At 42.8% G+C, this 15,013-nt stretch overlaps 1 protein-coding gene across 1 annotated transcript in view; it reads left to right on the top strand.

Moving 5' to 3' along the window:
• The window catches only part of LOC126188412 (methyl farnesoate epoxidase-like), a 162,028-nt gene that overhangs the window by 80,711 nt on the left and 66,304 nt on the right, over positions 1-15,013 (top strand). The gene's annotated exons all lie outside the window — the stretch shown is intronic.

Raw genomic sequence — 15,013 nt, 5'->3', positions numbered from 1 at the left:
TCGGGTTACACGGTGTATTGTCAGTCTGCCCAAGCAGGCTGGCTGTGACGCTTGAATTATTCTTGCTGGAGCTCTCCGAAAACAGTCTGTCAATAATAACTTTAACTACGCTGGGCTTCACCACCATCTGCTTATGTCAATCACAGGGCATGGCAAAAGTGTAGTGCACTGTAATCACCACTATAGATAACACTCTCAGTGACATATCAGGACGAAAAATATTATTCAAGCAATTCTCACATCCGCAGTAACAACTTCATCTCATGTCAGTCTAACATAACTTGTCTACTACTCATCCGTTACTTTCCGTTTAGCACGTTTACAGTGTCCTGCTTCACTCATCCTTATAAACTAGTCCAGATAGTTTACTGTTCAGCATCTTTCTTGTTTACTGTCTTTACTCATGTGACCGAGCAGCAAGCAAAATCCTAAACACTGACAATATTTAAACTTAAGTTCACACACACACGCACATGTATATATATAGCGATCAGTGCTGATTTATTTTTATCTATTACATCTGCTTCAAGGAAGACGTTAATGATCATCAAACTCACCAGTTTAATCGGTATATTTTACGGCAGGTTTCCATATAATTTATGCAGTATTTACCATGGACTGTGCTGGCGGAAGGCATGAATAGCTTCATCTTGGTATCCTCTAGAGCATGCACCAATTCGCCTGTGACGCTTTTACCCTCAAATATTTAGTTTCAAACATAAACTGACTACCACAAGCAAAGACACTGTGACATAAAGGAATTTTTATCACAATTCTGATGAGAATGGACCGTGGATCACTAAATAAGTAAGAATTGATTGCTTAACACTATATTAAGAGTAATATCTCTTAAGATTCTCAAAGAGATATAGTCTTTTTATTTTCTTGGTTTTCAGTAAACCCAGGAGGTAGCTGTTACCATCTGATTTTCGAGTGGTTTCATACGGATCCAGATATAATAAGTGCCACTCCTTCATGTTTTACCAAGGAATGGAGTAGTCTCTTTTTGCAATAGGTCTAGTATGGAATTACATCCACATGATACACAAGTTTTCATGATACTTAATGTCCTCTTCCTCTCAGCTGCTACCAGGTATATCCCCATGTGATAAAATTTCAATTTTTACAAATTTAATCTTTATTCTTTGACTATACGTCCCATGTAAATCCTCAATACATGTTGTTGTTGTGGTCTTCAGTCCTGAGACTGGTTTGATGCAGCTCTCCATGCTACTCTATCCTGTGCAAGCTTCTTCATCTCCCAGTACCTACTGCAGCCTACACCCTTCTGAATCTGCTTAGTGTATTCATCTCTTGGTCTCCCTCTACGATTTTTACCCTCGACGCTGACCTCCAATACTAAATTGGTGATCCCACGATGTCTCAGAACGTGTCCTACCAACCGATCCCTTCTTCTAGTCAAGTTGTGCCACAAGCTCCTCTTCTCCTCAATTCTATTCAATACCTGCTCATTAGTAATGTGATCTACCCATCTCATCTTCAGCATTCTTCTCAAGCACCACATTTCGAAAGCTTCTACTCTCTTCTTGTCTAAACTATTTATCGTCCACGTTTCACTTCCATACATGGCTACACTCCATACAAATACTTTAAGAAACGACTGCCTGACATTTAAATCTATACTCGATGTTAACAAATTTTTCTTCTTCAGAAACGCTTTCCTTGCCATTTCCAGTCTACATTTCGTATCCTCTCTACTTCGACCATCATCAGTTATTTTGCTCCCCAAGTAGCAAAACTCTTTTACTACTTTAAGTGTCTCATTTCCTAATCTAATTCCCTCAACAGCTCCCGACTTATTTCGACTACATTCCATTATCCTCGTTTTGCTTTTGTTGATGTTCATCTTATATCCTCCTTTCAAGACATTGTCCATTCCGTTCAACTGCTCTTCCAAGTCCTCTGCTGTCTCTGACAGAATTACAATGTCATCGGGGAACCTCAAAGTTTTTATTTCTTCTCCATGGATTTTGATACCTACTCCGAACTTTTCTTTTGTTTCGTTTATTGCTTGCTCAATATACAGATTGAATAACATCAATATATCGATATATATCAATAATATCAATACATATAAGATCTATTAATATTTCTTGGTCCTTAGCCAACAGGTAGCATTTGTACAAAGATAGGTCAGTCTTTGCACCCCTTTCTCTATGAAAATCAAGCCCAAAAATGCAGTCGGTAATCAGTTTATCTATTACAGGGAATGGGATTCAGTTCCTCCATTTCCCAGTTCTACTTTGATCCATGCTTGCCACTTGACAGGTTGTGACCTGCTGCCAAAAGTACCAACAACTCGACAGTTCTGTACTGGATACTTAGGGGCTTCGTTACTGATATTTATTTGTTCAAATAAGTGCTGGGAAATCACACTGTCAACTGCACCTGTATTGAAAACACAACTGTAGGGAATATTGCCTACCACTGTTTTGATATTTGCTTGCTCAATATTTTTGGGTTTGTTTACACTGTCTTGTCTCATATTGGTATCATCACTGTAGTGCAAAAGGTGAAGTTATTTAAGAATTTCGCCCTCACTACATTCCTCGGCCAACATATGAGGGCAAGACGTGATCGACCTTAGTTTGTCACATTACTCACCTGAGAACGTGACTCCTCAGCCACTTCAATTACGTTCATGGGATCACTGGGAGTTGTACGGTGCTGACTGTAATTGTTAATGTCGCTGAGTTATTAACCGGGTTAACATTACTATTATTATTGTTGTTGCATCGTGGACTCCCTCCAGAAGGACCACAGTTTGATCATAATTATCATTCTTACTACAGCTGTACTATGAACCGCCCCCAGTTTTGCAGTATCTTGGTTGAAATCCAGTGTCAGATCTACGTCTTTTACAAGGATTCCCTGGATAAGTCGAGGAGGATTTGAATTTTGCCACCATTCACTTTTGGGAAAGGTGGTCTATCGTCATTTTTACGTGTTGGATATGGAACATCTCAAAATATTTCCGCAAATTACCATTCTTTCTATTGTACCTCTCAGGATTGAACACCTGTTGACGCAATCGTTCCTGAATACCTTGCCACCAGTACGTAACAAGGAAACCTAGCTGTAAACGTTCAAATGTTTTACAATATTCAGTAGCTTCAGTTTCCCAGAGTGTCCCATCACCTTGAATAAGTGCTGCCACCTGGTGTATTTTCTGTCGCTCTGACCTTGAATTTGGTAAAATAATTCGAAACGATCGTATGAACACTGCAGGATGTAAAATACATGAAAATTTGTGATTGTCGAATCTTTAAAAGAGTTTCTTCCCGTAGCAAAATAGACAGTGTTGGCTCTGCCCACATATGATATGCTGGAAAACAAGCACCAGACTTTAATCGTCTGCTCTTCTCCTTGGGAACACTCACTTGGTATCGCACGATCATTTAAATTCGACATTTTGTTTACTAAACTGGGACTGTAATTACCTATTTCTCTAACCCCAGATAATTTCTTTTCTAAATTATTGAATTTTGTAATATTTCTCCATTCCCGTATCTCTTTATTTAGAGTTTCCCTTATCTGACACAGACCCGCCCTGAGTGACTTCCGTGCTTCTGTCTGTTCTACGGTATCCCATCAACAGAATTGCGTGCAGCTTACTTTACCTCTGAAGTTACTACCTCGTCGAGTTGGTTTTCTTTCTGCTTCAAGAATTCATTGAATTTTTGTTCTTGATTAGCAGAAAGCCGTTCTAGCACGTCGCTACATTCTTGAATATTAGTTTTCATCGATTCTTGTTCGGTTTGTTTCATAGTCACCTCTTCGGAAAGTTTTTTGACTGTTTCTGGAACTTCACGGCGAGCACCTTGGAAATTCCACATATCAGTTTCTACTGCATGTTGCGTGACGGTGAGCCTGACAACTTCTGACGTTAACGTCGTCATTTGTGCTGACGTAGTCTGTTGTCCGTTGTCAGTTTCCGCTAACTGAGATGCCGTGCATTTCTGCGCGGCTGTTAATGGAGCAAGTTCAGAACTTACGTGTTCATTAACCTGGTTATTTACAAGTTCGGTTAGCTCAGCTTTTATTTGTTTCAATTGAGAATACAAACATGTGGAGATTTCGGTTTTAAAATGGTCCAACTGCTGTCTATTGTCATTTCTGAAATGACTGAGCTGCTGCTTACTTTCATTCGGAAATGATCCATCTGCTGTCTTACGTGATGCGACTGCTGTCTAATCTGATGCGACTGTTGTCTCGTCATTCCCATGAGAATTACAAAAGGAGAATACTGTTCAGTCTTCGAAATACCTTCAGCTAAAATCAGAACTGAGATCTGTTGTTGCGATTGCAACGTGATTGCTATCCGCGAGTGATTCACATCCATCTACGGTAACGTTCGCGTTATCGTTTCTATCTACGGCGGATTCGCCATCTGTTGCGTCAAAATTATCAGCATTTGACACTTGAAACATCACTGCTATAAGCTGCCTGTGCATCCTTATCGTACTCATAAGCACAACACCAGTACACAAATATTTATCACTTCAGTTTACGTGTTTGGTATGTCAGCAATTTCACACACGTTTACTCCATTATTAACATGAAAATCAACAACTGAAATATTCTCTATAGCTGGACACAGCAAGAATATCTGTGAACACTCTCCACACATTACTATTTCCGCCACATTGTGAAAAACAAACATATAAATTTTGAAATATTAAAATTTTGTACACAGTCAATGTGGGCACTGACAAATTATTTCCCTAGCGCTTTCTCCTGACGGGTAAAGCGCCACACGCGAACAGCAAAGAAAATCCATACTAGTAGTTAATTTTACCAGCGCGCTGTGCCGCGACGTTTTAGCCAGATAAATTTTCTGCTCGAGTCAAACTCTTAACAATCGTCAAAAATATGCCAGTTGCTCAGCTTTTTAGTCTCTCAATTCTTGCAATAATACTGTGAATCACGTCCCTGACAATGGTTACAGTCGCAGAGCATGAAAAACGAGAGCAAGTTTTAGTACTAAGGCAAGATAAAATTTATACACGTTTAATTACATAAAGTTACCTATGTGGATCTCGCCCTACGCTAGGCTCCACCAGTAACGTTTTCGGAAGAAGAAGACTAAGGAAACAAACTTTTCAAGTAACGTGTTTGTACACTCCTGGAAATGGAAAAAAGAACACATTGACACCGGTGTGTCAGACCCACCATACTTGCTCCGGACACTGCGAGAGGGCTGTACAAGCAATGATCACACGCACGGCACAGCGGACACACCAGGAACCGCGGTGTTGGCCGTCGAATGGCGCTAGCTGCGCAGCATTTGTGCACCGCCGCCGTCAGTGTCAGCCAGTTTGCCGTGGCATACGGAGCTCCATCGCAGTCTTTAACACTGGTAGCATGCCGCGACAGCGTGGACGTGAACCGTATGTGCAGTTGACGGACTTTGAGCGAGGGCGTATAGTGGGCATGCGGGAGGCCGGGTGGACGTACCGCCGAATTGCTCAACACGTGGGGCGTGAGGTCTCCACAGTACATCGATGTTGTCGCCAGTGGTCGGCGGAAGGTGCATGTGCCCGTCGACCTGGGACCGGACCGCAGCGACGCACGGATGCACGCCAAGACCGTAGGATCCTACGCAGTGCCGTAGGGGACCGCACAGCCACTTCCCAGCAAATTAGGGACACTGTTGCTCCTGGGGTATCGGCGAGGACCATTCGCAACCGTCTCCATGAAGCTGGGCTACGGTCCCGCACACCGTTAGGCCGTCTTCCGCTCACGCTCCAACATCGTGCAGCCCGCCTCCAGTGGTGTCGCGACAGGCGTGAATGGAGGGACGAATGGTGACGTGTCGTCTTCAGCGATGAGAGTCGCTTCGCCTTGGTGCCAATGATGGTCGTATGCGCGTTTGGCGCCGTGCAGGTGAGCGCCACAATCAGGACTGCATACGACCGAGGCACACAGGGCCAACACCCAGCATCATGGTGTGGGGAGCGATCTCCTACACTGGCCGTACACCACTGGTGATCGTCGAGGGGACACTGAATAGTGCACGGTACATCCAAACCGTCATCGAACCCATCGTTCTACCATTCCTAGATCGGCAAGGGAACGTGCTGTTCCAACAGGACAATGCACGTCCGCATGTATCCCGTGCCACCCAACGTGCTCTAGAAGGTGTAAGTCAACTACCCTGGCCAGCAAGATCTCCGGATCTGTCCCCCATTGAGCATGTTTGGGACTGGATGAAGCGTCGTCTCACGCGGTCTGCACGTCCAGCACGAACGCTGGTCCAACTGAGGCGCCAGGTGGAAATGGCATGGCAAGCCGTTCCACAGGACTACATCCAGCATCTCTACGATCGTCTCCATGGGAGAATAGCAGCCTGCATTGCTGCGAAAGGTGGGTATACACTGTACTAGTGCCGACATTGTGCATGCTCTGTTGCCTGTGTCTATGTGCCTGTGGTTCTGTCAGTGTGATCATGTGATGTATCTGACCCAAGGAATGTGTCAATAAAGTTTCCACTTCCTGGGACAATGAATTCACGGTGTTCTTATTTCAATTTCTAGCAGTGTATTTAAAATATGGGAGGGCGGAAACGTTATAATTAGCAGTACCGTTGCATAAGTTCAAAGTATCTAATTCGGCTTTAGTTAGATACAGAACAGCTAAAATTTAAAATGATTCCTCAAATGATTATTTTAGTAGGAAGTTAGAATGAAAACACTGTATGCTATTTATCCGGCTACGCCTGCCCAGGCGTAAAATACTAACTTGTCAGAACGTCAATAATGGACTACAAGCGGGAAATTTAAACTGCGGCGTAACTTAGAAAAGATCAGATTATTATGTGTTGAATAAAAAGTAAAGTTACTGATTGAACAAGATTTATACTTTAAGAAGATTCGATCTGTGGCTATCGCCGTCAGATCGAATGTTCTAGTCAGCGTAATGCTACCAAATATCGATGAGCTACAAAGAGTTCTTGTCAACATTTATCAAGAGGGTGCTGTGTCGTACTCCTTGGAATAAAACAAATTGTTATACGAAATAATTATTATTCAACTAATGAAATTATACTATTGGATTAAAACAGATGCTTACATACTTCGCTCAAGATAGCGAAGGGAAAAACGCAATGGTAGATTTTCATCAACCATCAAAGACATTGTAGAGTTCACTCACTGATTCTAGACCAGTTATATTCGTCCTTTGATTTTCATAGAACTACAATCCATGTTTGGGAAAAATGATAAAATTCACAATTATCATTGTGCATTGCAGTATTCATAAACTATGATTTTGTAGAGAAATTTTTAAGTCCATTTCCAAGCATTACGGTATGGTGCTACAAACTGATAAGATAAAGCATGTTTAGGTTCTCCACTGAATCGGAGAGGAAAGGAATATAAGGAAAACCCGGACAAGAAGAAGGGTAGGGTGGTAGGATATGTGTTAAGACATCAGGGAATTCCTTCCATGGTACCAGAGGAAACTTTAGAGGGTAAAAACTATAGAGAAAGATAGAGATTGGAATACATCCAGGAAATAATTGAGGCTGTAATTTGCAATTGGCACTTTGAGACGAAAAGGATGACACAGGAAAGGAATTCGTGGCACACCGTAACAAAACATTTGCATGACTAATGACTCTAAAGAAATAAATAAAATAAAATAAGAAAGTAAAAAAGGAATCCTATTGGGTGCTGGGAGGTGATCATGTTGTACTACAAACGGAAGTTGCGATGTTAGAAAATTGCAAAATCTCCATCTCGTTATCCTGGTTTACTTATTTCATGGTTGAGCTAAATCGCTCAAGGCAAATATCGGGATGACTCCTTTTAAAAGGCTTGGCTGATATTCATCCCCCTCTCTCCCCCCTTTTCCCCTACTCGAGCTTGTGTTCCATCTCTAATGACATCATCTATGGGACCTAAACGCAAAATGATCTTGATCTTCCGCTTATTTCATTCCCTCTTGAATTTTGTCGATAATGTAATCTGTTTCTGGACTTCAAGCCAATTTTTAACAGAGCTTAAAACTCATTATTCCATTTTAAAAACTGGTGTTTCTCCAAGGTAAGAAATTTTAGACGTGTATTTCTTTGCTTTCACTACAGAGATGTAATTAATTTTTCCGTTGTATGTTTTTCTGCAACTAAATGGGTCTTAAAGCAATTTCCCATTTTTTTCTGTGTTATGGTCAGCAATTTTCAAGCGTGAGCTATCAGGTATGTTGCCCACACTTTCCCAGTATATGAGCCACTACCGATCTCTCGCATGACACGCCTATCAGTACCATCGAAACATCCAAATCCAGTCCACACATTATTCCAACACAAATGGCTCTGTGCGCTATGGAACGTAACATCTGAGGTCATCAGTCCTCTAGAACTTAGAACTACTTAAACCTAACTAACCTAAGGACATCACACGCATCCATGCCCGTGGCAGGATTCGAACCTGCGACCGCAGCGGTCGCGCTGTTCCAGACTGAAGCGTCTAGAACCGCTCGGTCACACCGGCCGGCTACTGCAACACACAAATCTCTCCTTCTACACCTCGGTATAACGTATAACCGCCTCACCTGTCCATATCATGGAAAGCTGTGTTTGGTAACTGCGGTTTAGTGAAGTTCTCGTGGGTTACATTACCACTGCTATTACACAACGAAGGTAATAAATATGTCATGTTGCTGGTATACTTTCCATACAACCAGAAAATCTTTGAATTTTTTGCAAGTTTTTGATGCAATATTTCGTCATAGAACTTTGTTAAAGGCACCTCGTAATGAATTTTGCACTGTTTCGAGCTTCTGTAAACGGTTGTGAATCATGGAGATGGTGCGAACTTATAAAAGTGGTTGCTTCTGTAACAGCACCCTGACCCGTTCTGCTTGCTAAGAGGGATCTGTTCTGTCTGTTATTAATTTACTTGATATTAAACTCTCAGCTGCCGTCAATACTATTTCATTGAAGTTGACCCAGTATTTGTCCACGCTTATATAATTAGTGTGGAAGAAATGGTGACTGACTCTGGGAAGGCACCAATCTGTCTCTGGTTTTTAGAAACAGATATATATGTTTTTCATTCATTTTTGGTGGATTTGGATGGTTACCACGATCTTGTGTTCATTAATTCCTTTATCCGTTATGTAGCTCTCTAGTTCCTCAGAATTGTTTGTCGCTAGTATGCCTCCTGTGCCATTGCAATTGTTTACACTTCGTCTCTACTCCTAAACTAATAGGTCAGTGTAATTAAGGAGACAGCTTGCAGTATAATGTCGGACGTTGTTTCACACCTACCACCGACTATAAAAGTATCTTTTCGCCAACAAATCGACGGATGATTGAAGTTCCCATCAACGACAATACCGTGAGTCAGGTATCTACGGGAAATAAGCCTTAAATATCCCATGAACTTTCCAGCGACTATGTTGTCTGAGTCAGGGAATCGGCAAAAGGAACTAATAATTTATTTCGGTTGTCGAGTATAGCCTTTACCCGTAGTAACTCACAAGGGGACAACACGACAATCGAATTTTTATTATTGGTATGCGAATTAAAATAACTTTTGTGAACACTTTCTATCTTTATTACCTAACTCGTTTGATAAACTGGATTAACTTACATGAGTCTTAATTGCAGGTTGTTAAAAAAATATAATCTACCTTCAGCAAATGACGACTGGGTAACTATCAGACGTCGTATTTTGTGTATCTCATGTCAGACATATTTACTGGTGCATGACGTGTTCTTCGCACTGAATCAGGTAATTAGAATGGCTATTTTGGAATCTGGGCCCCTCTTGCTAAAATATTTGCGGACGGCTATGAATGCAGGCTAGCCAATCTGCAGTTTTCCACCTACCGTCTACATAAGGGATCCGTACTCAGAATTAGTCTATACTTCTGGTGGTGTTCGGCGGAGGCTCACGCTTGCTGATATTTGTTTACACTTATTTTAAATTCTCTACATAGGCATGAGCTAGTCATGTACATTCGTTTTGCTCAAACTGCCGCTCTGACAGTATAAAAAAAAAAAAAAAAAAAAAAAATTATCTCCGTCTCGAGAACCATACGTATTAGATCAGAAATGAAGATTAGGATATTTAAAACTGTTGTAGAAAGAATAGCAATGGGTGGAGTAGAAACAAGGAAAATAACTGGTAGAATTAGGAGGAACTTCTGGTGAATGGAGATGGGATTTCGGAGATATTGCTGTAGGTTGACACTACGATATAAAATTAATAACGAAGGCACTGATAAGAGGATTAACCAGAGCACCAAAGTAATGAATATAATCAAAGTAAATATCTTGAAAAGCTTTAGCCACGTATGCTGCTTTGGTGAGGACAGAAGGCCTAAGAAGATGATGGAAAGGATTTCGACTTAGAGAAGGAGATTAGGATGCCTGAAAACATCATGTGAAGAGGGAGTCAGAAGAGCTATTTGCCAGAGGAATTTTGAGAGGGAATATTGGGAACACAGGAGGCTTTGGACGCTAGGATGCGAGAAACATCTTCAGTGCTGTATTAAATTGCAGTTTAAAAAAATATTCTATTTGTTCAAAATCACGAATCACCAAAAGTTCTTGACTGATTGCTTTGAAATTTTCACACAAAACTGCATTCTAATACAGGCTTGTTTCTATGTATACAGGGTGGTCCATAATAATTACTGGGCCAAATATCTCACGAAATATGCATCAAACGAAAAAACTACAAAGAACGAACTCGTCTAGCTTGAAGGGGGAAACAGGATAGCGCTATGGTTGGCCCGCTAGATGGTGCTACCATAGATCAAACGGATATCAACTGCGTTTTTTAAAAAATAGGAACCCCCATTTTTATTACATATTCGTGTAGTACGTAAAGAAATATGAATGTTTTAGTTGGACCACATTTTTCGCTTTGTGATAGATGGTGCTGTAATAGTCACAAACGTATAAGTACGTGGTATGACGTAACATTCCGCCAGTACGGACGGTATTTGCTTCGTGATACATTACCAGTGTTAAAATGGACCGTTTACCAATTGCGGAAAAGGTCGATATCGTGTTCATGTGTGGTTATTGTCATCAAAATGCCCAACGGGCGTGTGCTATGTATGGTGCTCGGTATCCTGGACGACATAATCCAAGTGACCGGACCGTTCGCCGGATAGTTACATTATTTAAGGAAACAGGAAGTGTTCAGCCACATGTGGAACGTCAACCACGACCTGCAACAAATGATGATGCACAAGTAGGTGTTTTAGCTGCTGTCGCGGCTAATCCGCACATCAGTAGCAGACAAGTTGCGCGAGAATCGGGAATCTCAAAAACGTTGGTGTTGAGAATGCTACATCAACATCGATTGCTCCCGTACCATATTTCTATGCACCAGGAATTGCATGGCGCCGACTTTGAACATCGTGTACAGTTCTGCCACTGGGCACAAGAGAAATTGCGGACGACGACAGATATTTGCACGCGTTCTATTTAGCAACGAAGCGTCATTGACCAACAGCGGTAACGTAAACCGGCATAATATGCACAACTGGGCGACGGAAAATCCACGATGGTTGTGACGAGTGGATCATCAGCGACCTTGGCGGGTTGATGTACGGTGCGGCATTATGGGAGGAAGGATAATTGGCCACCACTTTATCGATGGCAATCTAAATGGTGCAATGTATGCTGATTTCCTACGTCCTACGTTATGTTCTACCGATGTTACTACAAGATGTTACACTGCATGACAGAATGGCGATGTTCTCGTTTAGGTTTACGCGGATTTTTCGCTTGCATTGAATTTATATGAAGCGCTGCGGCAGTGGGCGTAAAGCTAGGAGAATCTTTTGTGCAGTGAGAGCACCACGAACTTCTTCTTCCAAAAAGTTAAGTAGTTTCAGTACATCTCCTTCCGCTACTTCGGTTCTTCTAGCATGAATGACCCATTTCTGGCACATTTCAGCGGGAAATGCACGCAGAATTATCGGAGTGAGAATTTTACCGTATGCCACGACGTCTTCTCCTAAGGCACGCAGTGCTCCTTCCTCTACTTCGGTTCTTCTAGCATGAATGACCCATTTCTGGCACATTTCAGCGGGAAATGCACGCAGAATTTTCGGAGTGAGAATTTTACCGTATGCCACGACGTCTTCCCCTAAGGCACGCAGTGCTTGAATACGACGGTTACATTCCAGGAATGTTCTGTTCAGCGTTTCAGGTGTCGCTGACTGTACAGGCCTTAGCGCATCCAAATAATCGAGGTGCGCCTGTATAATACGATTGCCATCTCCGTATCTATTCAATAAAATTTTCTTTGTCTCTTCATAAGTGTTAGCCGTTATAAGTATTCCATCTACTAGCAACTTCGTTTCATCTGACAGATACCCTCGTAGGAAAACATGTTTGTTTACTGTAGAAAGGGATGGCTCTTTATCAATGGTCGATTCAAATTGTTCCCAGAAGCGGGACCACATTTCGACATCTCCACAAAATGACTCAAGCTTAATTGCTGGTAGCTTGACAGAGTGGAACACAGTTCGTTGTGTGAGCACTGGTGGTGACGTGATATTCATCTGCGACGTTGTGGCTGAAAGCTTGTAATCAGTTGCTTTTGTAGCCTTCTTTATAGCGCGTTTGACTTTGTCTATATATTATGAATAGCGTCATATAATGAAACGAGCTTCTCTAGAGTTTCTTGAAGACGTTCCCTGTAATGTTCAAAATCATCAAACGGGCTTTCTATGGCAAGAGCATCAACAGCCGCAGAAAACCGCGTAGCATTAGTCCTCTCCCTAGTTCGCTTTCTTTTGAAGTTTGCTAACTGTATCTCTGATTCGTCCTGCATTATGTCTTACTAAAGACGGCTGTTGTAAGATTGTTTAGGAGTGCGCTTGTGAATAGCTTAAACGTTTAACAAGCAGCGTATGCGCAAACGCAAGTGAAGGAAAACCTTTTAACAAAACTGGCTACTCTGAGTGCAAGTTTCAGGTTTTCAATGCAAAGCCGCAAAAATAGTTTGAAGCAACCAGTTCATTCGATCATATTATATTGGAATGAACTTAGCTTGTGATGCGGTCCGACGTCGTCTCTTGTTTCCTACAGCGTGAAGTAAGCCGTTAATTGTTGAAATCACGCATGAAATCGCAATTTCTTCCCGGGTTTTGACACCAAAATAATACGGACACACAACACCGTGATTCCAATACAACATTTATTATATTTCTTTCCAAGGAACGTACATCATGGAATATAAAACATTAATTCAAGGATAATCAATATTTCCAGAGTGTCTATAATTACAAATATCAACGCGCAACAGAGGTGGAGGGTGTGCAGATGGAGAGGGTGTGACACAATGGTAAAGGCATGGCAACAGGCTGGGGCTTGAGAGGGAGTGGGACACCAGGGGGTGAGGGGTATCGAGTCAGCAGATGATACACAGGGTGCAGAAGTATTCAAGGAAAAGAAGGAGGTGGGGGAAGGGGATGATGTCGTAGAGGATGCACTTGGGGGACGGAAGGTGGATGTAGAAGGCGAGGTGGAGAGCCTTATAGAATCTGAGAACGGCGAAATCCAAGTATAACTGGCATAACAAAGGATGTGGCTTGGTTCAAATGGCTTTGAGCACTATGGGACTTCTGAGGTCATCAGTCCCCTAAAACTTAGAACTACTTAAACCTAACTAAGGACATCACACACATCCATGCCCAAGGCAGGATTCGAACCTGCGACCGTAGCGGTCGCGCGATTCCAGACTGTAGCGCCTAGAACCGCTCGGCCACTCCGGCCGGTAAAGGATGTGGTGGGTACAGGATTTGGAGGTGTGAAGGATGGTGGAGTCCCCATGTCCAGCTGGACAGGAGTTTCAGGAGGCAGAGTCCATTGTGGGCTGTGTGTTGCATCATAAGGAGATGGAGAGTCCAGGTGAAGTGGCGGTCAAGAGCGAGGCCTAGGTATTTTAGGTTGAGAGTGTAGTGAATAGGACAACCATAAATGGTTAGGTAGAGATGATGGAGACAGAAGGAGCGAGTGGTGTGGCCTATGATGATTACCCGGGTCTTGGAGGGGTTGATACAAAGGAACCACTGGTTGCACCAAGTGTTGAACTGGTCAAGATGGGTTTGGAGGGTACATTGAGACTGTTGAAGGGTAGGATAAAGAGCCAGAAAGGTGGTGTCATCAGCAAATTGGAGGAGATGAATAGGTGGGGGGAGGATGTGGGGGCAGTTAGGTATATCAGCAGTCTACAGGAGATAGAAGAGAGGGGAAGGGATGGAGCCTTGGGGCACATCAGCAGTGGAATAGAAAGTACGGGAGTTGGAATTGTGGATATTGACATAGGAGGGACGATGGGAGAGGAAGGAAGCAACGAGATAGACGAAATTGATAGGGAGAGCATATGTCTTGAGTTTGAAGAGGAGCCCAGGATGCCAGACACGGTCGCAGGCGTTCTGGAGTCAAGGGAAACAAAGATAGCGGAGTAACGGAAGTTGGAGGGAAAGAAGACTGTTAAGGTTAAGGAGCTGGTCGTCAGCTGACAAGGAGGGCCAGAAGCCACAGTGGGTAAGGGGGTGGTGCAGGTTACGTTGGATATGAATACAGTGGGAGAGGATGGGTTTGAAGATCTTACTGAACATGGAGGTGAGGCAGATGGGATGACAGAAAGAGGTGTCAGAGGGGGCTTTATTGCATTTAGAGAACAGCAGAACATGGGAAGTCTTCCATGGGTTGGGGTAGATGCCAGTGGAGAGGAGGATGTTGTACACAGTATTAAGGGTAGCCAGGAACGGTTGAGGGGATTCCTTGAGGTGGCAGCATGTGACACTGTAGTGACCAGGGGCAGTGTTGCGTTTGGAGCGGAGGATGAGTGTGATGCCATGTGCAATGATGGGTGTGTTTATGTCTGAGAGGGGTAACTGAACCAAGTGCTGGAAACTGGGGGCGAGCAGTGGGACAGAGGTATCAGTGCATTCAAGGATGGTGGGGAAGAGTGAGTAATGAAAATGAGGATCATCAGGAATGGAGAAGATCTCG

This window comes from Schistocerca cancellata, chromosome 5, assembly GCF_023864275.1.
Source record: "Schistocerca cancellata isolate TAMUIC-IGC-003103 chromosome 5, iqSchCanc2.1, whole genome shotgun sequence".
Lineage (NCBI taxonomy): Eukaryota > Metazoa > Arthropoda > Insecta > Orthoptera > Acrididae > Schistocerca > Schistocerca cancellata.
Note: the sequence above shows the minus strand (reverse complement) of the source record. Positions and strands in the feature narration are given on the sequence as shown.